Source organism: Eptatretus burgeri, chromosome 3 (assembly GCF_056783735.1).
Source record: "Eptatretus burgeri isolate ZD-2024b chromosome 3, Ebu_testis_v1, whole genome shotgun sequence".
NCBI classification, from domain to species: Eukaryota; Metazoa; Chordata; class Myxini; order Myxiniformes; family Myxinidae; genus Eptatretus; species Eptatretus burgeri.
The window spans coordinates 92,901,977-92,926,934 of NC_140963.1; the positions used below are offsets into that span (position 1 = coordinate 92,901,977).

Genomic DNA, 24,958 nt, shown 5'->3' on the forward strand with positions numbered 1-24,958 from the left:
AAAGGTGTCGACCTCCCCAGTGCTGTTACTCAGGGTCAAAGGTCATAAACCTTCAATCATTATGTAGCACAGGGTTACATGGTTGTACCAGGATAATATGTAGTACAGGGTAATATTTTTGTGGAGCAGAGTGTCGGCAGCAAGCACGACTACTGGGTGGAGCAGGAGAGTCCGCTCCACCAAACACCCGGAATCTAAATCGTGCTTCTTGGAGAACTCCGAGAGGCACGGGTCCCTTACAGGACCGTGATCGCCAATATTTTCGTGATCGCCAACTCCAATTCCAATTCGCCTAAGTACTCACGCCATCCAACTAGCAGGGAAATCACACTCTTGGCAGACTCTGTCGGATCCGAGTCCCGGTAATGGCTTGGATCCGGCGTAACCGAGCGGAGTTACCAGAGCCGCGCCGGACAAAATGCACAATTTGCCGCTTCCCAATACGCACCGTGCGAAGCCAATGAAAGAAACACAGAAACGAGCCGATACATTCAACAATAAGGAAATTTATTTACAATGGGGGGAGGGAACACACAAAGAGCAGAGTTATCACGACTAAAGCAAGGCAAATAATGTACAAGGAACACAGGCACTTAACAGTTTCTACTTATAGACAGGGCCAAAAGACACACACGCACACACAAATACCCCAAAAGAAGATGGACCTCAAGGTTTCCAGCTCGAGGGAAGATGAGCTGGAAACCAGAGCTATCTTAGACCTGTCCACCTCGTGTGGTCTTCGACGTCCTGGACCGGCGGGACTCGAACCCGCAACCACGATGCCACTCCAAGTACCCGGGACAGAGGGTGAAGGGTGGACGCCAACCAGCGCGAGCGCCAGCAGGCAAGGCGATCCGGCAGACCAAAACCAACTCTCAGGACGGATGGACGGGGCAGAAGGCAGAAAAAGACGGGAAAACAAGCTGGGCCCCAAAAAGCTCTCTACCGGCAGAGTCGTGCCGACAATTATACCCCTCCTCTGTTGGGAGGGCCACGGCTCTGTGGGCTCCGTTCATTGGGTGGAGGGCGTTTCGCATCCCCACCCTCCTGAAAAGGACCACCCCTCAAACAGGAAGTTGAGTAACAGTATCCCACGCTGGCTTCCCATTGGCCGAACGCCTTGGCTTTGCGCGCGCGTCGCTCATTGGGCAAACAGGGACTCATGCCCTTATTTGGCGTGGAATTCACACCGCCTGGCACATCGGACTCCATCCACCGCGAGGGTTATGGCGCCAGGATGGAGGGAAGGTGTTATTGTTGTAAGTGATGTAAAAATGTAAAGGAAAACCCTATCAAAATAACTCCGCAGCGCACGAACATATAATTCCCATTAGACTAGGGACGGGACCCTAACAAGAAACACGTACTTACCGATATAACTTATCTATAAGGACTCTGGCTGCTGTGTGTTCATGGCTTCCAGATTCGCAACAATATGAGGGGTGTTTGGTTACAGTTCCTCAAGAATGAGAATAAAAATATTCACGTTTCCATCCAGTCACACCAAAATCTGCACATTTCCCAAGAAAAACACCTCCAACTTGTATTTGCTTTCAGCAAAGTTGAGCTGCACTTCAAATTCACATTTTATACACAGCTTCATTCTTCGAAACACACTCAATGAGAGCAAGTCGAACTCTGGACTGCATTATATAGGCAGGCTCAGGTGATGCCATCATAGAATCAAAGAACAATTGGTTCTCTGTAGATTTCAGGTGTGTCTTCTTCAAGGAAGGGATGAATATTCTTTGTAGGATTAAATGTTTCAAGATATCACTTGGGAAAGAGTTTGGTATTTTTGCCTGAGACAAGGGAAGACTATACAAGTCCACCCACCCCAAAAATTATATCTCTGGCTCTGGAAAAATCCTCTTTATCTCTTTGCTGATGACTCCACCCTCTGCCATACAATCTGTCATCCCTCAGGTCGGCAAGCAGCAGCCTCTTCACTCTCTGCAGATCTGGATTAAAAAAAAAAAAAAAAAAATCACGAACTGGTCCTACACGTGGAACATGCCTTTCAATCATAACAAATCTCATACTCACATTATGTCTCTCCGAAAGGACCATCTGAAACCACCCCCCACCAACCCATCCACTTTCTCAACAATCCACTGGAAGAAGACCTTTCATTCAAGCCTCTGGGTCTCATTCTCTGCCATGATCTTTCCTGGAAATGCCACATTTCCAAGCTGGCCTCCAAAGCCAGTCTCCGAATAGGCATCCTCTGTAGTGCAAAGTCCTTCCTTCAAACACCTGAACTCCCGAACACATACAAAAGTTGCAACTGCAGTCTGATGAAGTACTGCTCTCCCCTTTGGGCTGGTGCTCCCACCTCTCACCTTTCTCAGCTTCAAGCTGTGGAAACCAAGGCATTGAGGATAATTGGTATCTCCTGCGATAAGGCCGAGTCTTTGGATATCTCATTCTCTCACCGCAGGCAGGTCGGTAATCTTTCCATCTTCTACAGTCTTCTCTCCAGCCTCGCCACCCCCCCCCCCCACAATGTCTACAATATGTCACCACACCCCCCCCCACCCTCATATTTCCACAGGGTGCTCAAGGGCCACCAGTAACACCCTTTTGGTAAAACTACCAAAATCAAGAATCACTGCTCACCTTCACCCTTTCATTCCTCCTTCTTTTCCCGCCTTTGGAACAAACTCCCACACTCTCTTCAATCCCACGCTTCCCTCCAGATCTTCAAAACAGCTGTTCACCACCACCTCTTACCTTTCCCCATCCAAAACCACAATCTTTTCTACCCCCGTGAATCCACCCCAAACCAACCTCTTTCAAATTCCCTGTAGTGTCCATCTTGTTTACCCTATGTACCCCACCCCATCCCTTTCCCCTTCCACAGATATCCCAATATCGCTGCTCCCCACCATTTTGTGCATCCGTCTACCACCCCTCTCGTCTGTTCTGAATGCTAGCCTCCACAGTGTATACAAAAAAAAAAAGTGGGGTGGGAAAATAGCTGAATATATATATATATATATATATATATATATATATATATATATATATATATATATATATATATATATATATATATATATATATATATATATATATATATATATATATATATGGAGACACTGTATGTATCCCAAGCAAGTCATTAGTGTTTTGTTAACATTTTTGTGTTTTGGAAAGGGGAAAGGATAAATCTTGTTGCTTATCTTATCTAATCAGTCAAGAAATCACTTTGCCAACCAAAAAGGCTGCCTCTGAAATGCCACAGCTAGCCTTGACAGTTTTGAAATGGCATTATTGACAGTTTGGGATAGGAACCGCTGAGTTTCCCAGTACTGCTGGACCACAATAACATGTAGGAGGTAACCCTGCTAATACAGATAAGGGAAGTAAGGCAGCTGATTTTGTACTTTCTCTGCTCTTTTATTCACAATACAGGCTTGGAAAGAACTAAAACAAATACATAAAAATAAATCCTGTTGACAGGCAGTCACAGGCAATATGAATATAAGGCAGAGCTGAAACTGAGCTTGCCAGAGGGCTGGGCTGGATGGACTACTGTGTTCCAAGCCTCTCTCTCTCTGCATATGTTTGATGTGTAATAAACTCTTCTCTGCCAAGATCAGTGTGGACAGAACTTGATCTCAATCAGTGCAGACCTCACCTTGTTATATATATATATATATATATATATATATATATATATATATATATATATATATATATATATATATATATATATATATATATATATATATATATATATATATATATATATATATATATATATATATATATATATATATATATATATATATATATATATATATATATATATATATATTGTTGTGGTTGACGAAATTTGCAAACCACCATTCAGGTCCCTTAGGTGAGATATCTCTAAGTATATGTGTAGTTAGGCCCAAACCCGTTGTTTAGAGGGAATAAATGTCATTCATGCGGGCTGCGACCCTTCTAGATAGCCGTTTTTCTTTTACTATCTTTATTTTGGACCAGCCGCGATTACTACCACCAACCACGTCTCAACAGCCATCACACAACAACCACCAGCCGCAACGCCGCTTCACAACAACAACAACAACAACGCCAACAGCCACGACCTTTACCGTCACATCTCGCTCTCACAACCATCGCATCACCGCCATTTCCGCGCCGCTTGTGGGCACCGATACTGGACTCGTGCAGGGCGCGCACTGAGCAGCGTGTGCAGAAACATCACAGCCTTTCCGAAGAAAACGGATCAAAAACGACTCACGCCCACTTCTGTTCCGTCCTATCGGCGAGCGTGGGGCGATTTGGCCCCGCCTCCAGGTGCGTTGGAGTAATATCGCTATATGCAAATTCATGGATCAAAAAGCATTCACGCCCACTTTTCCTCGGTCCAATGGGGAGCCAGCCAGAGGTGAAGGGTCGAAGGTAAAGGGTCAAAGGCGAAGGAGCGAGGCCCCGGGGGCTATAAAGGGCCGCGCTCGCTCGCCAAACAGGCAGTCAGTCGGTGGAGTTGGGAAGAAGAAGCAGTAGTAGTCAGTCAAGTGCAGTTAAGAGTCGGTGGAGTTGGGAAGAGCCAGTCAAGAGTGGAGTCGGAGAAGGCAGTTGGACAGAGCTGTGGAGAGTTGGAGAGGTGGCGGCGGCGAAGGCGGTCGAGGGGGTGCTCGTGTCAGAGTCGGGGAGCTGCGGAGGGGAGAGGCCGGCAACGCGACCGAGGTCGTGGTGGAGACGCTCGTCGCGGGACCCGAGACAGGGAGATGTCCTCCTTCCCCCGAGCATCAACAACCCCCTCCTGTTTTCCCCCCGCGCTGAGATAGTGCGAGAAGGGGGCCCCGTTCCCACCCCATACCAGGCAGTCCCAGCGAGGCCCACGGAGTCGGGGCGCCAGCGCCATTTTGCGGCTCAACACCAGACGGGTAGGCTCGACGTGGTCTCGGCCCCAGGCCGTCTGCCCCCTCATAGTGGAGGGTGGTCCCTTTTTCGCACTATCTCAGCGCGGGGGGAAACAGGAGGGGGTTGTTGATGCTCGGGGGAAGGAGGATATCTCCCTGTCTCGGGTCCCGCGACGAGCGTCTTCACCACGACCTCGGTCGCGTTGCCGGCCTCTCCCCTCCGCAGCATCCCACTTCTGACACCAGTGTTGCGGATTCGCGCCCGCCGGCGTGCGAACGGCCACGTAACTCGAATCGCGGCACGTCGCCCACCGGACAGACAATGCCGTCGTGACCCTCTCGGACTAACGCCGGGAACTAGTCACGGGTGGGCCTTTCGGCCTCACCACGATCGTGCCAATCGGCCCCCCGCGTGGGATAGGGTTGCTCGCCAAATTCGACCTACCTAAGTACCCACACGGAGGGTAGACCAGGCGATCGCACCTCGCCGCAGGTCGACTTCGGACACGGGCCACTTTAAGCGACCCGTTCCGTACTATCGGGATAACCGAGCGGTGTTATAGTCGGCCTCGACGGTTCGATTAATTATTGGGCGTCTTTAGCCCATGACCAACCCCTCATCGCGAAATAAATGTGCTTCATGTTGAACTGTTTTTCCCGTTTCGCTTCGTCTTTTCCTTTATTGAATCTCCATCTTACTTCACGTAAAGGGTTGGTCGTGGGCTAAAGACGCCCAATAATTAATCGAACCGTCGAGGCCGACGATAACACCGCTCGGTTATCCCGATAGTACGGAACGGGTCGCTTAAAGTGGCCCGTGTCCGAAGTCGACCTGCGGCGAGGTGCGATCGCCCGGTCTACCCTCCGTGTGGGTACTTAGGTAGGTCGAATTTGGCGAGCAACCCTATCCCACGCGGGGGGCCGATTGGCACGATCGTGGTGAGGCCGAAAGGCCCACCCGTGACTAGTTCCCGGCGTTAGTCCGAGAGGGTCACGACGGGATTGTCCGTCCGGTGGGCGACGTGCCGCGATTCGAGTTACGTGGCCGTTCGCACGCCGGCGGGCGCGAATCCGCAACTATATATATATATATATATATATATATATATATATATATATATATATATATATATATATATATATATATATATATATATATATATATATATATATATATATATATATATATATATATATATATATATATATATATATATATATATATATATATATATATGGTCGTCGATCACCCTTCACCAAGGCATGAAGACGTCGATGTACGAGAAAATTGTTTATTATATATCAATATGTGTGCACGGAGAGCAGAAAACACCAGGAACACAAATCAACAATCGAGGTAGCCCGGAGAGTGCTCTGCCAGAACGGCTGAGTCACTCCCTTATATACACGGTTTATCTCCAACACATTTCATTACACAATCGTCCTTTCTTTCACCCCAGGACCAGCTGTTTCACCAACTGGCTTATGTCCAACAACTGCGTGTTAAGCAAGATAAAGGGGAAGTGGTTACTCCCCAATCTGTTTACACAACGTTCCTGTGGATTACTCAAGGCTGACCACATCCCTTATCTCTACACAATGTTCCTTTGGAACAGCAAGCAGGAATATATTTTAATTAACTGCAGGCGTAGTGAATAAAGTTGGGAAAAAACAAAGCTTTTAAGAAAGAGGTATAAATCCCAACATTATATACTGTATGTATAATGTATATATACACGCATGTATATGTGGGGACACTGTATGTGTCTTACAAGTCATCAACTAGCGATACCCGTGCACATGCACGGGATAGCAGGACAACATAACTGGTAGCAGACGACAGACCGTACACGGGGAATGACAAAAATACACATTGTGCAAAATGCAAGTGGTACTATAGAACGCCAAGACTTCCCAAACATTGTCGGCATGTCCGCGAAGTGCCACAGCAGTTTCATAGGGATCGTGTGACGGTGAGCCGAGTTTTTAGTGTGCAAGCTTGGTATTATAATAGAGATGTTTTCCCAGTGTTGCATAATGGAAATGTGGAACAGATAATCTTGGTTTTCTCTGATCAGCTAAAAGGATTGTTTGTGAAATGTCACACAACTGGTATGGGCTTCCCAGCCCTTAGGGCACAACAACATGTGGGTGGTTACCACTGAGCATGGGAGAACGTCAAGCTGGTGGAAGATAAGCTGGGAAAGAGGGGTGACCTTTGTTGTGATGATATGCTAGGTGGTCATATTTTGGACCATTAGCTGTGTTAATCAGCTGTTGGGATTCTAACCTTGCTTGTAATTGTGTATTATTCAAACCTTGCTTTAAAATGTTGCTTTAAATGTTCCAGGCTACCAATGTTCCATAGCACCCACTGTTTTTGGACAGCGCCCAACTGTTTCTGTTTCTTGGAAACTAAGCTCTTATCACCCTTCCTGTTGCTCTGTGGTGGTGTGCCCTTAGTGCGACCTTGGAGAGAACTGTGGAACTGTTCCTTCAGTGTATGCTGCCCACACATTCCTATTCTCAGTGATCACCAGAGTTTTGCCTTTGTTATCAGCAGGTGCTAGTGAAGGAGTGAAGGAAGCTTGGAAAGTTGTTAGTTTGCAAGACTTGCATATCTGAGAGTTGTGTAGGCGGCTTGGAAACTGTTGGGTTGCATATCTGAGAATTGACCGATTCAACTTCCCCTAGGGCCCCTAGGGAGGAGGGAAAGAAGCCCACTGCCACATTTATTTCTTTTATTTCTTTATTTCTTTATCCCTTAGCATACACTTTTAGTCCACACCCAGTTTTGCTTTTGTGTGATATATATATATATATATATATATATATATATATATATATATATATATATATATATATATATATATATATATATATATATATATATATATATATATATATATATATGTGATGGTTTTGAAGCATATTCTCAATGTGATTCGGGGGAGCCTGACTGAAGGGTCACTGAGTCACATTCCGCATGCGTGTGGTCTTCGGAAATAAAACGTGTAATTCGAGGATCCTCATCTGACTCTGTCATCTTACTCGGCCGAGTGGAGAGTCATAACAATTGGCGATGAGGATGGGATTCGACTGATGCTGGCGGTGTGGACGGTGGGACTCCACTTGGTGTACAGCGATCGCAAGGGATCAGCTAAAAGGTACGTGACGATCGCACGTAGGGCACCTAAAATAGGGAGCCCCAGTTAGGCGAGCGCTGTACACTTGGTGGGTTGCACCCTGCCGGACGCAGCTCCAGGATCTGCTCGAATCAAGAACTGTAACGGTAAATACATATGAGGTGATTCGAATGCGGTTTGTCTGAAGAGCACAAAGGGGGAGGGCTGTCAGGCAGTGTTTGTAGAACCGGTAAGGGTCGAGGATAAAGGTATCAGTGTGAAATAAGGAGGAAACAGGTTGGAATCCTGTACCATAGAGAGGGAAGGTTAGAGGCCTTCATTGGGTTTGAGGCTATTAGGCGGCGGGTCGAAAGGGATCTCGGTCCCGGTGTAAAAGGAGAAACGATTTACAGCTATTAGGTGGCTGATTGAAAGGGATCTCGGTCCCGGTGTAAAAGGAGAAACGATTTACAGCTATTAGGCGGTTGATAAGATAAGAACAAAAGAATGGGGAATAAATCTTCAAAGAACGAGAAGATACCAAAAGGAACAACATTGAAAGTTATCAGTGACAAATATGGAATCGATAACGTAAAGGGAATACAGGACTGGGTGAAGTGGACCGCGGGAAGAAAAGATCCCTTTCCGCTGACTGGATCCTTAGATCCAAAGATATTAAACACAGTGAGTAATGCGCTGATAGAGGGCAAAGCAGGAGGCCCGAAACAAAGTGGACCACATTGGAAAGCATTGGCCGCGTGGCTAATGGAGTCGCAAGTCGAGACAGAGCATAGGCGACTCGGACTAGAAGGGACTGTGAACCAACGGAAAATACAAGACGAGGAACGACAAGGGAGACTAAAGCAGGCGCTAGACCAGCTAACGGAAGTTAAGACACAGGGAGAGGACAAACAGAAGGAACTAGACCAAGTGTTAGCGCAGCTGACGGAGGTCAAGATACAGAGTGAGGAGAGACAGGAGAAGTTGAAGCAGGCGTTAGCACAGATAGCAGAAATCAACGACGATGTGAACCGAAAGACGACAACCCGACTTGGGACAACAAAAGGAATTTACATCGCACAGACGCCCCTCCATTTCCTGAACACTGTTTGTAGATGGACTGTGTGATGAAGTAAGGCGAGAGGTGAAGGCGGACATGCCAGGGTGGAAAACGGCTGAAGTAGATGCTGTGTTTGAAAGGGCAAGACAGGCTTGGCAGACACGAAGAGAAGAGGAACGGAGAGGAAAGAAAGATACCGAAGCTCTAGTTGCAAGAAACCTCGAATTGAAAAGCCGTAAATACGAAGAGAGGGAAAGCAGGCCTCGCTGGGAAAATCCAGATTGGGAACCCCGGTATGAAGCCGAACGGGACCAGCGGAGACCTTGGAACCGAGAGAAGGAGCCGCAAAAACAGGGAGAATACTTTAACTGCGGTCAATCCGGGCACTGGTTTCGGGACTGCCCGGCACCGCCTAAACAACGAGGCTGGGGCTCGCGGCCACCACAACAGCAAGAGAGACGAACGGCGCCCCCTAGAGAATATGAGAGGAGAAGGGAGACAGCAGGAAGAAACTATTGACATGAGGACACCGTGGTGGCTCCGCAAAGGGAAACGCGGAATGTAAGGGAATTGACCACGACCTTAAACGTAGAGGGGAGACAAGTAACATTCCTGGTAGATACAGGGGCCACCCGGTCAACACTAAAACAAGGAGAGATAAAGAACCTGCCACTCTCAGGCGAGTCAGTGAGTGTGGTGGGGGTTTCGGGACGGCGAGAGGATATCCCGATTTCGGACAAATTACGAATTGAAGTAGGTCCCCTGCGGGGAGAACATGCATTTTGGTAGCCAAACACACCCCGATGAATTTGTTAGGAAGAGATTTGTTGTGCAGAATGGGATGTACCATAACATGCAAGCAAGACGGAGTCTTCATAGATGTTCCGCTGGCATTGCAAGAGAAAGTAATGACCCTCATGATGACCGAACTCGGACCGGTAGTCTATTGGTTGCGGGTTGTGTCACAAGAGGGGAGAGATAAACTGACTAGGGATTGGGAAAGTGCGAAAAGATTGCGGAACGTAGAGGAATGGTTGCGTGGCAACGACATTGAATTGAAAGAAGTGGAACTGCCTTTGCACTGTACGGTCTATTATGACGAAACAGGGCAGGATTTTGATTACTCGGACAGAGTACATGAAGAGTACGCTACCACACGCACTTTAATGACAACCACTTTGTGGATCGGAAAAGAGGGAGCGGCAATGGAGGTGGAGCTAACCGCCAAGGAACGTGAGCTAATGAAGCACAGAGAAGGACTTACCCCGCACGTCTCAATGGCGGTCGGTAAAGGTCATAGTGCCGAAGAACTGGGAAGAATGCTGACCAGGTTGAGATGTGCCTCGGAACCACCAGGGAGGGATAGCGAAACCCAGAGCACTTTACAGGCCAGTCGACGGGGGGATGGATGGAAGGTATGCTTACCTGATCAGATTTTGTCATGTATGCTAGAAAGACATGAGATGAACAGCGAAAGGCCCCGCCGCCAGGCCAACAGGGAAACGAGAACGGAGGAAAGACTACAGGAAGTACCTGTTGAATTATGGACACGACATCCGAATGATGTGGGTAGAGTGCTAGCCGCAACGCCCGTGTCTATCCAGATAAAGGAGGGGGTACCCCTGCCTCGAGTGGCTCAATACCCGTTGCGCAAAGAGGCAATAGAAGGGATTGCTCCGGTGATAGCATCATTACGCGACCAAGGGGTGATAATACCTACTAAGAGCCAATGTAACACACCAATCCTGCCGGTAGAGAAGCCCGGAGGAAACAAATGGAGGTTCGTACAAGATCTGCGGGCAGTGAATAAGTGTGTGAAAGCGTCCTTTCCTGTGGTGCCACACCCGGTTACGATACTGTCAGGGGTGCCGTCCACTGCGACGCACTTTTCCGTGGTAGACTTGTGCTCGGCGTTCTTTAGCATACCGCTAGCCAAAGAGTCGCAACACTTGTTTGCCTTCAGCTACGACGGACAACAATACACCTGGACTGTACTTCCGCAGGGGTTCTGCGATAGTCCAACGCTCTTCTCGCAGGCTCTGAAGGAGGACCTGGAGGACATAGAGCTGCCGGAAGGATCAGTCATGATACAATATGTAGACGACCTGTTGGTATGCTTGGACAATCAAACGAAATGTGAAACGGACACTGTAGCGCTGTTAACAGCTCTCGCCCGAAAGGGCCACAAAGTCAGCAAAGACAAATTACAGTTTTCGCAGCCAAGGGTGACGTATTTGGGACATATACGGGAACAGGGGCAGAGGAGCCTCGGAGCTGAACGGGTGGAGACAATCCTAGAGCACCCAAAACCCACTACATTGCGACAATTACGGCGGTTCCTCGGGATGACTGGGTACTGCCGGCAGTGGATCCCTGATTATGCAGTTAGGGCGCGATCACTGTACGACATGGTAAAGGAGGCAGAGGGGGATAAGATCTCCTGGATGAATGGTGCGAACAAAGACTTTGAAACATTGAAGCAGGCCTTATCAAAAGCACCAGCATTGGGGCTACCGAACTATGATCTTCCCTTCACCCTATTCATCCATGAAAGAGGAGGGTTCGCCCAAGCGGTGCCGACGGAAGAACACGGGGGGAAAAATAGGCCGATTGCGTACTACAGTAGTCATTTGGACTCGGTCGCCGCCGCCTATCCTGGGTGCTTACGGGCAGTAGCAGCAACGCAATACGCAGTGACCGCAACAGCAACGCTGGTTTTGGGTTCTCCGCTGACCGTGAAGGTACCGCATGATGTGGCGGCACTGATACGGCAAAATAAGACACAACATATATCAGCGGCACGAGCAGTTCAACATGATTTGGTGCTGTTGCAGGCAACTAATATAACGATCGAAAGATGTTCGCCACTGAACCCAGCCTCCCTAATGCCAACGGGCGATGAGGGAGAGGCACATGTGTGCGAACGAGTGCTGGTGGAAGAGACAAAGGCTAGGCGTGACCTACAGGAAGCATGCCGCCAAGAAACGGGGAGCACACCCACCCCCGTCTGGACCGTTTCAACACCTTCAGATGGATTTTATAAAAATGCCGGCATACAAACATCACCAATATGTGCTGGTAATCGTGGATATGTTTTCTAAGTGGGTAGAGGCCTTTGCCACGACCAATCAGGAAGCGGATACAGTGGCCAAACTGTTTTTACAGGAAGTAATTCCGCGATTTGGGATTCCAACACGACTATCCTCGGACCAAGGAGGGTCTTTCACGGCAAAAGTCATGGAAAAGGTGGCCGAAGGCTTGGGTATCAACCAGAAACTACACTGTCCGTACCACCCTCAGTCAGCAGGGGCGGTAGAAAGAGAGAACCAAACTCTAAAACAGACGCTTTCCAAACTCTGCGAGGGCCAGTCAATGCCCTGGCCAGACGTGCTGCCGATAGCGCTCATGAAAATGCGGGCAACAAATAATGCCACAAGGGGGCTCTCGCCCCACGAAATAATAACAGGACGTCCTATACAGTTACCGGTCTCGGCTCCGCCAGATATGGGAGATTGGGATTTGGCATGTATGACTGATGGAATGATGAACTATTGCAGAACACTCACTGCTACCATTAGGGCTTTTCACTCACAGGTACAAGAAGCATTGCCGATACCTGCTGGAGACCCATTACATGATTTCCAACCTGCTGAACGAGTTTGGGTGAAAGAGTTCCTGCGGAAAGACGCCCTGCAACCCAAGTGGACCGGACCCTACACTGTACTTTTGACCACGCTCTCTGCCGTCAAAGTGAGGGGTAAGAGTGCATGGATACACCACTCACACTGTAAACGAGAACCGAAGGAAGCCGCCGAAACTAGGGAACCGGAGGAGGTAACCCCAGCAGAGGTTCCGGCAGTGTCCAATTCAGTCTTTTACCGGGATAGTGAAGACGACGACGAGGGGGAAGACGTGATATCTCTACAGAGACCCCCTCCACCACCACCAAACCAAGACGGGGCTGGCCCAGCAGGACAGGGAGAGATAGTACAGGGAGACCCACTGCAGGCAGAGCCAGGTGCCCCGCCGGACCCAGAACCTGAAAACGTAGACAACAGGGATCCTGAAAGACCAGCGCTAGAACCAAACGCTCCGCCAGACGTGGAGCTGGAACCTGGGCCGGACACCCTGCCAAACGTGGAACAGGCAGGTTTAGGCGACAACAACATTGTAATACAGGAAACAGCGACAGGACCTTTGACGACACAACATGCAACTCCTGGTGCTAGCGCTGCTCCTGTGCGAGGGCGGCCTGTCACTAGGCAGCAAACCGACAGCCTTAGACCCCGAGAACCATACACGCCTCCTACACCTCGACCACGAAAGGGGAAACGGGAGTGAGTTAGCAACTTCTTTACAGCGAAGCAGGAGAGAAGTACCGAGAGAGGTGACAGCAAGCAAATATGCAAATTTTGGGACAACCCATAACAAGGAGTTAGACACAGTTAGAGTATTTTCAGTTAACAGCACCCAACCTTTCTCATCAATGGTTCCACGCACACGGCATGATGAGAGGATACTGATACAACCTCAACAACTCATAGAAATACCCTGCATCCTAGCAGATGGGTCTAGTGACCTGGTAGAACGACACAAGGAACTTAAGGCCATCATATGGTACTACGAGTTTGCGGAGCGGGATCTCTTGGTAGCTCGACAAATAAAAAAAACACAGAGAGGACAAAGGGGATCCTATAACCGACAAGGATATGAATGGGGCCAGCATGCAAGTCTGATAACTAGAATTCCACAAGTACCAGATGACACCCAGATGGAATACTTTTGCCGCGTTCTATGGAGCAACCAAACAGCACGGAGTAATTGGATACACTTTGATGTACGCAGACAGGGGCCGCCGACAAGGCCCCCGAATATCTTTGTAGCCCTAACCACAGAGATAGCAAACATTGAGAACCGGAGTGAGTGCTGGGTGTGCCTTAAACCACCATCTGGCCTCGGGACCGGACTTCCTCTTTTCGTACTACCATTGACCATCTTCAATCATGTAACCGGACCAGTAGAAGGGCTCGAAGCTAAGACCTCAGCCTGTGGTTATACACAACGGGTCTATGCAGGGAAGAATCCGAGTGCTAATGTAATGGTGGTGCCATCTCCCCTATGGGTAGAAAACACCAGGGGAGCGGTTTGTTTTACAGGACAGGGAGCAAACAGAATGGGAAAGTCAGAGTGTGAGATTCAACTTCCCCTCCCGGAATCAACTGACCAGGAAGTCATCGCTGTTAACCCGGACACCCAGGTAGAGGAGCAAGTAACATTCACAATAAAAGCAGCCTTACACCATGACAACGGAATGATCCCGCCAAAAGGCATTCACTTGGTCTGCGGGGACAAGGCTTACCCCTACCTACCAAAAGGGTGGGAAGGGAGTTGTTATTTAGCTTCAGTATTTCCGGACAGCAGGATTAAGACCACTTTTTACCCTACCCCTGCACCACCACGGCATCGACGCAGCGCATCAGAGACAGGAGATCCAGAGGGGTGGGCCGGTGTATCAGAGCGCTTAGGGGTGATCAAAGGCACCTGGTGGGAGAAGGCTCTTGGCTTTTTCATGCCACATGCTGGTACTACCATTAATAGCATTAGGTTAGATGAGCTTTCGCAAGTTTTGGAATATTTAGGTAATGTAACCATGGCTTACTATACAGAATTAACAGATATGTTAGTATCAATGCGCGCTATGGTAATGCAGAACAGAGTAGCTCTAGACATGCTTCTCGCAGAGCAAGGAGGGGTATGCGGGATGATTGAAGGAGAATGTTGCGTCTGGATTCCGGACCCAAAGGACATAACTAATCGTGCGGTGACCCGAATTAAAAAGGTGGTGGAAGTTCTCACAAGCAATCGAGTGGAACGTGAGGAAGGTTATGCATGGTGGAAGTCGATCTTCCAGGGCTGGGGAGGTTGGTTGTTGCGTCTAATAGGGTCAGTACTTTTAATCATTGTAGTGGTAATTTTTGGGGTGTTTCTAATCAAACTTCTCATTACCATTTGTTTGAAGAAGTGCTGCGCAGCATCACCCCTCACCCAGGCCATTATAATAATTAACAGCGAACTCTCTGTTGAGGACGACTCGGCCAGTAATGGGGAGGGGGACGACCAGGGCCTTCAGGGGGAACCCCACTTAGACGTCATACACGTGGACCTAGGCCAAGGTCTACAACCATTCCTCTTTGTTGAAGCAGATAACTAACCCAGGAGAGAGTGCGTGTTGTTTTGCCTTCCAGTGTAAGATGTGACTCCTGCGCTGGACGAGCTTACACCCGTGCCTTGAGTGTTACTTTTGCTACTTGCTCATGTATAATTGTTTAAACAATAGTATTACCACTGCTGCTAACATAAAACAGTATTACATGTTAATATGATGTGGACTTAGCATAGAATTCATATACTGCAGCTTAAACGGGAGGCATGTGGCAGTGGGTAGGACAGAAAGGGGGAAGACAATGGTAACGGAAGCTAACCTGAACCACCGGCAGTTGGGGACTTCTCATTTGGAGAATGTTGATGGCTATCCACGGCATTCGTAAATCCCGTTTGGCAGGCGCGGGGGCCTAGGGGTAGCTGCTACAGGAACCAAATAGGGGTCCACTCGGTTGGTGAGTATCAGGTGTGGCTGGGTATGGTCAAAATATGACCAAGGAGGGAAACTGTTGTGATGATATGCTAGGTGGTCATATTTTGGACCATTAGCTGTGTTAATCAGCTGTTGGGATTCTAACCTTGCTTGTAATTGTGTATTATTCAAACCTGCTTTAAAATGTTGCTTTAAATGTTCCAGGCTACCAATGTTCCATAGCACCCACTGTTTTTGGACAGCGCCCAACTGTTTCTTGGAAACTAAGCTCTTATCACCCTTCCTGTTGCTCTGTGGTGGTGTGCCCTTAGTGCGACCTTGGAGAGAACTGTGGAACTGTTCCTTCAGTGTATGCTGCCCACACATTCCTATTCTCAGTGATCACCAGAGTTTTGCCTTTGTTATCAGCAGGTGCTAGTGAAGGAGTGAAGGAAGCTTGGAAAGTTGTTAGTTTGCAAGACTTGCATATCTGAGAGTTGTGTAGGCGGCTTGGAAACTGTTGGGTTGCATATCTGAGAATTGACCGATTCAACTTCCCCTAGGGCCCCTAGGGAGGAGGGAAAGAAGCCCACTGCCACATTTATTTCTTTTATTTCTTTATTTCTTTATCCCTTAGCATACACTTTTAGTCCACACCCAGTTTTGCTTTTGTGTGATTATATATATATATATATATATATATATATATATATATATATATATATATATATATATATATATATATATATATATATATATATATATGATGGTTTTGAAGCATATTCTCAATGTGATTAGGGGGAGCCTGACTGTAGGGTCACTGAGTCACATTCCGCATGTGTGTGGTCTTCGGAAATAAAACGTGTAATTCGAGGATCCTCATCTGACTCTGTCATCTTACTCGGCCGAGTGGAGAGTCATAACAACCTTTCGTTGAACTATTCACCACAGGGGCTTGAAATAGTAAATGGGTATACCACAAGTTTAGTCTTGCTTAACATTTGCACACAAAGTCACACAGGGGTCAGAGTAAAAATGTATATAAACAGAGCTGAAGCTGAGCTTTTCAGAGTTGGTCTATGTGAACTATTGTGTGTTCCTCGCCACTCTCCATACATTTGATGTGTAATAAACTCTTCTTACCTCAGATCGGTGTGGACAGAACTAGATCTCAATATATATATATATATATATATATATATATATATATATATATATATATATATATATATATATATATATATCGATAGACATAAACAGAGACATTTTGAAGGACTATCATAAAAAGAAAACCACAAAGCTTTTCGTTGTGGTCTCTTGAGGTGAAATTCGCACAAAGTGAATGAGTAAGGATGAACAGTCTTATAGACACCGATCAAAGTCAAATCTGATTGGACGTTCTCTACTGATGCGTCATCACCTGTCAATGGTCTAGGTGGGAGGAGCCTGTTCAGTGTTCAGCTCTCCAATTGGAGGTTGCAGTGTCTGAGGCGGAGCCGCTAAGACTGTTGAAGAATTTTCTTCATAACCAGCCGTGATCATGAGATGTGATCTCAAACATATGCAGAGAGAGAGGCTTCAACTTTGACCTCCCTGAGGATTACGGCAGCATAAAGCCTTCCTTCCATAAATCTGAAGAATAAAAGAAGCCTTCCTAATTTTCTCCATACAACTAATGCCTCAGTCTAACTAGCGCGAGGAAAATAGGGCAAATTTCCCGGGTATTACCGGGTACTTCAGCTCGTGTATAATATATACTGAAACGCAAAAGAAACTTACCACTTGTTTGAAATGTAATAAAATTGTAACAGTTCAAAATAAAACAAACCACCAATTGCTAATGGGTAATTCCACGTAATAATGGACATGAAGCATAAAATTTGAAAATGTATTTTTCAAAAGTATTTCTTTTGGACGGTGTTTTGTGAGGTCTGAATATTCATAATTTATGCGATATTTACTCCGTGGATGATGTCACGTGATTTGGCGGCCATCTGGAAAGAACTGCCTCAACGTCTTCCAACGGTAAGTCATTCTGTCTGTTATCATTTTGTCGAAAATGTTACGTCCGTTACAGTGAACTTTTCAAAATATTTTAACAAACAACAGACAGATCGTATCATTGGAATATAGAAAGTATGCTACTAATGCCTAGTTTGCTTACCGTAAATGAAAGGTATACTACAAATTCGTTATTCCGCAGGATTTAAGAATTGTGCTATGGCCAGTTTTAGTTGTGTCCATTTCGATGTTTCGTCCGTTACGCCTCTTAAATGTTGATTTTTGCTTTAGTAGTAGAATACACAGTGGGGTTTGTACCAATATCAGAAAGCCATAGAGACTAATTACGATATGTAATAAAGAAACTCTCTGTAATATGGCCAACCTTTTCAAAATTTCAACATTAGTGATGCAATTTTTGTCTCAATGTTACGTCCGTTACGCTGGAATTACCCGAATTGAAACATTGGCATTTTATTGATGACATGTCAAGTTTTTGACCAAGATACACCATCTCAAAAGTTTGTTCTACAGTACAGAACAGCACAGGGTGCAATGTCAGTCCCCTTTCAATAGCGTGTGTGGCCATCATTGTTTTGGATACAGGCAGTGCATTGTCGGCGCATACTGCCTACCAGTCTTTGGATGGATTGCTGCTGGATTCTGTCCCACTCAGTCCTCAATGTCTGAAGCCATCTGACTTAGGACCATCTGCCTGTCCTGCCTTGCAGTGGTGACTCTTGGCCTCCCTGATCGAGGTCTGTCATCTGCAGAGCTGTGGAGGGTGTCTCTGTCCATCAGGGCCGATATATTCTGGTGTGAACAGCCAAGGCGACGTGCCACCTCACGGCAGCTCAATCTGCCTTGCAGTATGCCCAAGGCACACTGCCATTGATCCCTTGACAGTCATGGCATGTTGATTGAAATGCCCATTTTGCACTGGCTTTTTTAAAGCCAATATCAAGACATCACGTGCAACTCATTATAATCATCCCGTACCCCTTGGCTAATCACTGACAGTCAAAACGGCTGTTCAACAGCTGTGCTATGAAGTGACCATTGAAGGCTCAAGTGACCATCCGTGACAGTTTTGTCTGACAGTGAGGACACTATTGTCCACAAATAAGTTCACACATTTACTACATGCAGTGTTATTGTTGATATTTGAAGGTTTAAAAGGTGGCAAGTTTCTTTTGCTTGTATGTATATATGTATATATGTATATATGTATACACATATATATATATATATATATATATATATATATATATACATATATATATATACACACACATATATACCTGGTGTTGGCGCAGTGGTTAGGGCAGCGGCTTGGGATCCAAAAGGTCCTGAGTTCAAGCCCCGTTGGGCCACTGAATTTATACACCAGGGGGTTGACTCAGCCTGTCATCCTTCCAAGGTCGGCGAAATGAGTACCAGTATACTGGGCCGGTGTATACCCCGGTTAAAATAGGTGTACCATATCCCTGTGTCGTAAGAGGCGACCAGGGTTGCGTCAGGAAGGGCATCCGGCCTAAAACATGTGCCAAATCACTATGCGGATCATACGGATGATCCGCTGTGGCGACCCCTAATGGGAGCAGCCGAAAGAAGAAGAAGATATATGTATATATATTTACATATATATATATATATATATATATATATATATATATATATATATATATATATATATATATATATATATATATATATATATATATATATATATATATATATACATACACACACAATGCCACAACTACATAGACATCCCCATTCATTATTTTCCACAACGTCACGACATCTGGGCCATTTGCTAGTAGGCCGCCATTTTGGAGAAGGCACTATACGTACAAAAATGATCAATGGTGTGGTGTTAAATGTGCGATGACTTTGAAAACCATTTCAAGCGAGAGAGTTCAGAAAACACCTTACAGCGAGTATTCTTTGGAAACAAGGACATGGGTGGGGTCCACAAGCTGCAAATCTGAATGGTGACTATGACATTAAATTTCATAATTACGAATACCTTGTCCAAGTACTGCTAAATGGAAGGACTTTGAATGTGCCAATAAGAAAATTGTGTTCTGCAGTGTTCAAGTTGACAATTAAATTTATATAAAACAAGGATTTTAACACTTGGCCACGCCCTACGGGACGGATTGACCCGGAATAGTTTTGTATTCTTGCAATTTTTTTCATTAAAATTTTTTTTGTACGATCTTAAACACATGCGCCAAATAAAGGGTTTTACACATTCCTTGGTGTTTGTTTAAAAAAAAAAGTCAGGATTGTTCGAAAAATATTAAAATTTCATGTGAAAAAAAAAATAATAATAAAAAAGAAAAAATAAATAAATAAATAAAAACCACGTTAATGCATCTGTGGGTCAGATCGACCAGAGTATGCATTAACCTATATTTCGCTCGAACAAAACATTTTTACACATGACCTTTCATATATATATATTTAGAACAAAGTGTAATGCATATTCCTATGTGCATTTTGTTTATGCTTTCTTTCAGGATCATGAGAAAATTTATTTTTAAAATGAAATACCCCCACGAATGCATTCTTGGGTCAGATTAACCTGGCAGGGTTTTTGTTTCCCTATAATTTTGTTATAAAAACGTTTTTAATCTCTGATCTTTCATACATGCTTCGAGTCAAGGGTAATTCATAATCATGTGCGACTTATTTTTTTTTCCAATCAGGATCATGGGAAATTCCACTCTTAACGATGCAGTGGTGACTAATATAACCCCAGGCTATGCAAAAAAAATTGTTTCGCTATAATTATATATATATATATATATATATATATATATATATATATATATATATATATATTTATATATATCTTCTTCTTCTTCTTTCGGCTGCTCCCTTTAGGGGTCGCCACAGCGGATCATCCGTATGATCCGCATAGTGATTTGGCACATGTTTTACGTCGGATGCCCTTCCTGACGCAACCCTGGTCGCCTCTTACGACACAGGGATATGGTACACCTATTTTAACCGGGGTATACACCGGCCCAGTACACTGGTACACATTTCGCCCACCTCGGAAGGATGACAGGCTGAGTCAACCCCCTGGTGTATTAATTCAGTGGCCCAACGGGGCTTGAACTCAGGACCTTTTTGATCCCAAGCCGCTGCCCTAACCACTGCGCCAACACCAGGTATATATGTATATATATATATATATATATATATATATATATATATATATATATATATATATATATATATATATATATATATATATATATATATATATATATGATCTTTCATATCTGCTTCGAATAAACAGTAATACATACAACTGTGTTGGTTTTGTTTTTTGTCTTTCAGGGTCGTGGAAAAAAATTTATTTTAAAACGCAATACAGGTGGTAGGGAAAAAATAAAAATAAAATAAAATAAATAGGGGAAACGTTACCACAGCTTTTACACCACCTTGTTTAACACGTTACATTATATAGTTATTTCTGCCCGTTTGTGTCCTTTTAAAACATCGTTGAAAACAGTAAGTTTCCTGTTTGGAAAATTTTTCAATTTTGTTTGAAGGCCACAAGCAAACAAACAAAAAAAAAAAAAAAAACCTCTAACTCCTCTCTACACATGTGTGATCAAGACAAATTCAGAGCTAAAGAACTGCAAAACTACAGGTTAGTTTTCCGATTCATGTTCAAAAGACAATATGCAATTCAAATAAAGTTCTTCCTCAATCATATTCCGACGCTTGTAGGCAGACAAAGTGAACCAATTACTGAACCCCACTTTTCACTTCGCGTGCGTGGGTAACTATGCCAAGTCAAGTCTTGCCTCCGGCACTTCTCCTCCGCAATGGTAGACAGCTGACCTTCCGGGATGTGGAATGTCACGACAAAACTGGAAATTCTCTTGTCATTGCATCCCCTCTCCCTTTGGAATAACAATAGCTTCTGCATGAATAGTTTGAATAAAATTGGAAGACTTGTAAAAGGCAGGCAGTGTAACATGGATTGCACATCCCGTTTACCTATTGATATGGCTCGAGTTGATCATATCGGAGCACATACATTGGAGGACCGATGTGCGACTCGACAATGTTAGAAGCCTTTCCATTTCATCAACAATTCGACGAAGTTCTTGGAAAAAAAATTCATCAGTGAGAACATGCATTGCTTTACTGCCCTACTAAATACTGGATATGGAGGTTTATGATCTAAAGTCTAAACTCTCAAGTACAAACTCAGCATATATGTATGTATGTATATGGTGCATTTAGGAACACAACGATTATTGCAGTCTTCAAATCAAATTGCTGCACATCACAGTAAACTACAGCACGTGCACACAGTCACTTGGGGACATTTTAGCAGGTGAGCCATATACCTGCATTCTCCTACCACCGTTGGAAAGGCAGGGGTATTTCACTCGAGTACGGTACTTACCACACAGAGCGAATAGTGGGGTTAAGCAATTGGTTCATGTCTGTAGGTCTGTCTGTCTGAGTTTATGATCGAGGAACAAATCATTTAAATTTAATGTTATTTTGAACACAAATCGGAAAACAAACCTACCGTTTAACAGTACCTTGTCTCAAAAAGGAATGACAATTTTTTTTTTTACCATCAGCCTGTCCACCAAATCAAATTTAAAATCATTACAAAACAAGAAGCGAATACTTCGATATCGCACGGCTAGGGGGAGTAATGGTCTCGGTTAAGAATGATGAAACAATTTTGCAGTTATAAAATTTAAATGTAGACACGGTGAATTTGCATGCATGATGGGAAGCGTTGTGACGGACAAATTTCTATTTATAGCCCTCAGATCAAAGGGACGTACGTGACCATAAGTGTGACAGAAGACATAGGACAGAATAGCCAATTATACAACAGCACGATGTTGCCGCGCTATAAAAAAGGGTACGTGGTACGTGCAAAAAAGGGGGGAAAAAATAAAAATAAAATAAAAAACGATGAACAAGAGTTACAACGCTGCGCGTCAACAACTAACGGAACAGGAAGATTATCACTTCTTTTTCAGGAAATAAACTTCTCGTGTCGCACAAAAACGTCGCTCTTCCACATTAACCCAGCCCACAGTCCACCCGGCAATCTCCGCCCACAGTCCACCCGGCAATCTCCGCCCACAGTCCACCCGGCAATCTCCGCCCACAGTCCAGCCGGCAATCTCCGCCCACAGTCCAGCCGGCAATCTCCGCCCACAGTCCAGCCGGCAATCTCCGCCCACAGTCCAGCCGGCAATCTCCGCCCACAGTCCAGCCGGCAATCTCCGCCCACAGTCCAGCCGGCAATCTCCGCCCACAGTCCAGCCGGCAATCTCCGCCCACAGTCCAGCCGGCAATCTCCGCCCACAGTCCAGCCGGCAATCTCCGCCCACAGTCCAGCCGGCAATCTCCGCCCACAGTCCAGCCGGCAATCTCCGCCCACAGTCCAGCCGGCAATCTCCGCCCACAGTCCAGCCGGCAATCTCCGCCCACAGTCCAGCCGGCAATCTCCGCCCACAGTCCAGCCGGCAATCTCCGCCCACAGTCCAGCCGGCAATCTCCGCCCACAGTCCAGCCGGCAATCTCCGCCCACAGTCCAGCCGGCAATCTCCGCCCACAGTCCAGCCGGCAATCTCCGCCCACAGTCCAGCCGGCAATCTCCGCCCACAGTCCAGCCGGCAATCTCCGCCCACAGTCCAGCCGGCAATCTCCGCCCACAGTCCAGCCGGCAATCTCCGCCCACAGTCCAGCCGGCAATCTCCGCCCACAGTCCAGCCGGCAATCTCCGCCCACAATTCACCCGGCAATCTCCGCCCACAATTCACCCGGCAATCTCCGCCCACAATTCACCCGGCAATCTCCGCCCACAATTCACCCGGCAATCTCCGCCCACAATTCACCCGGCAATCTCCGCCCACAATTCACCCGGCAATCTCCGCCCACAATCCACCCGGCAATAAATGTGACAGAAGACACAGGACAGAATAGCCAATTATATTACAGTGCGATGTCGCCACGCTGTAACAAGAAGCCAACATCCAAGCAATGGTGAAGCGTTCTCCGAATTTTCTGGACCGTAGCACAATCTTTTATACACAAAGAAAAACATGGGTGTGGTTGTATTGGGGAAGGAGAATTAGGAGAAGAAAAAAAAAAACACATCTGGCAATAACATCACTTGAGGCTAACAATTGTGTGAAGGAGTGGTGGTCACCCCTCCAAGGCCCCCTGACAAGTAACGATGAGGCAAACTGCCCCCAAGGCCCCCAGGCAGATAAAGATTAAGCAAACTGCCCCCAAGGACCCCAGGCAGATAAGGGTTGTGGCCCTAATGGTGTCCCTGTGCCTCCTCACAATAAAATAAATATTTAATTAGATCTCAAACCACAAGCAAGCATGCTCGATTAAATTACCTCCACCTGGATCAAAATCCCTTCTGTATCCTAATCCGACTAAAACATGGCCGATTATAACTAGTTGTAATGGTTTACGCCATCAGGGACTCTCTGCAGTGTGTGAAGGAAACAGACATTACCAGTCATGAGGCATCAAGAGTGGAAAAAAAAGAAACGAAACCCCGAATGAACAAGGGGAACGTGACGGAGCGAATCAAACATTTTGCAAACACCCAAGTCCAGTTTATAAGCAATTCATTATTTGCTATATTTACAAGAGAAATGTATTTTAAATTTACAAGAGAAAGTAATTACGTTTGCATCATTATATTTAAACGGCCGTGAGTCACGTGTTAACGTTTCGGTCCAAATCACATCGTTATGATTAGTTTTCCGAGTCTGTTGGGATCATGCTCGCACGTCAATCAAACAAAACTGTACTTACCGTCGGCATCACGCTGTCCGTTTCATCGCCGAGCAATTGTGGTGCAAAGAACCCCAACCGCACGGAAAGTCCGCCGTACCGCTCGTCGGGTGACGGAGGAACCCCGGGCGCCCGAAACGCACGTGCACGTGACGGACTTCTCAGGGGAAGCGGCCGCGAGAGCGAACACAAAACCTCTCTCCGGACAATAGCCGGCTCCGACACGCCCACTTCCGGTAGTGCGTGAGCGTGATGACGTTTTATGCTACGCACGAGTGTGGAATTTTTGGAATGGCTACGTAATCACGCAAAGAGAAGAAAATTGGAATTTTAGCAAAGAAAGATAAAATGTTTGGATATGCTGAGGAAATATGAAGGGGTGGGGAGACATTTGTGAAGGAAACATCGCTGCAAATTCGGTTGAGAGGGGAAAACACCGTGTATTTATACACGCGCAAATATGAAGGATTTCCTCTTCTCCTCCCATTTTTTGCTT

At 46.0% G+C, this 24,958-nt stretch overlaps 1 protein-coding gene across 5 annotated transcripts in view; it reads right to left on the bottom strand.

Annotated features, from left to right (window-relative positions):
- Positions 1 to 24,707, bottom strand: part of PRMT2IP (PRMT2 interacting protein) — a 59,133-nt gene extending 34,426 nt beyond the window's left edge. For 3 of the 5 annotated variants that reach the window (XM_085874504.1, XM_085874502.1, XM_085874501.1), the window contains exon 1: positions 24,484 to 24,697. The gene's annotated coding sequence lies outside the window, so the exon portion shown is untranslated. Of the gene's footprint in view, positions 1 to 24,483 lie in introns of all 5 variants that reach the window. The other 2 variants (XM_085874500.1, XM_085874499.1) reach the window with 1 other exon arrangement.
- Positions 24,708 to 24,958: the final 251 nt, after the last annotated feature.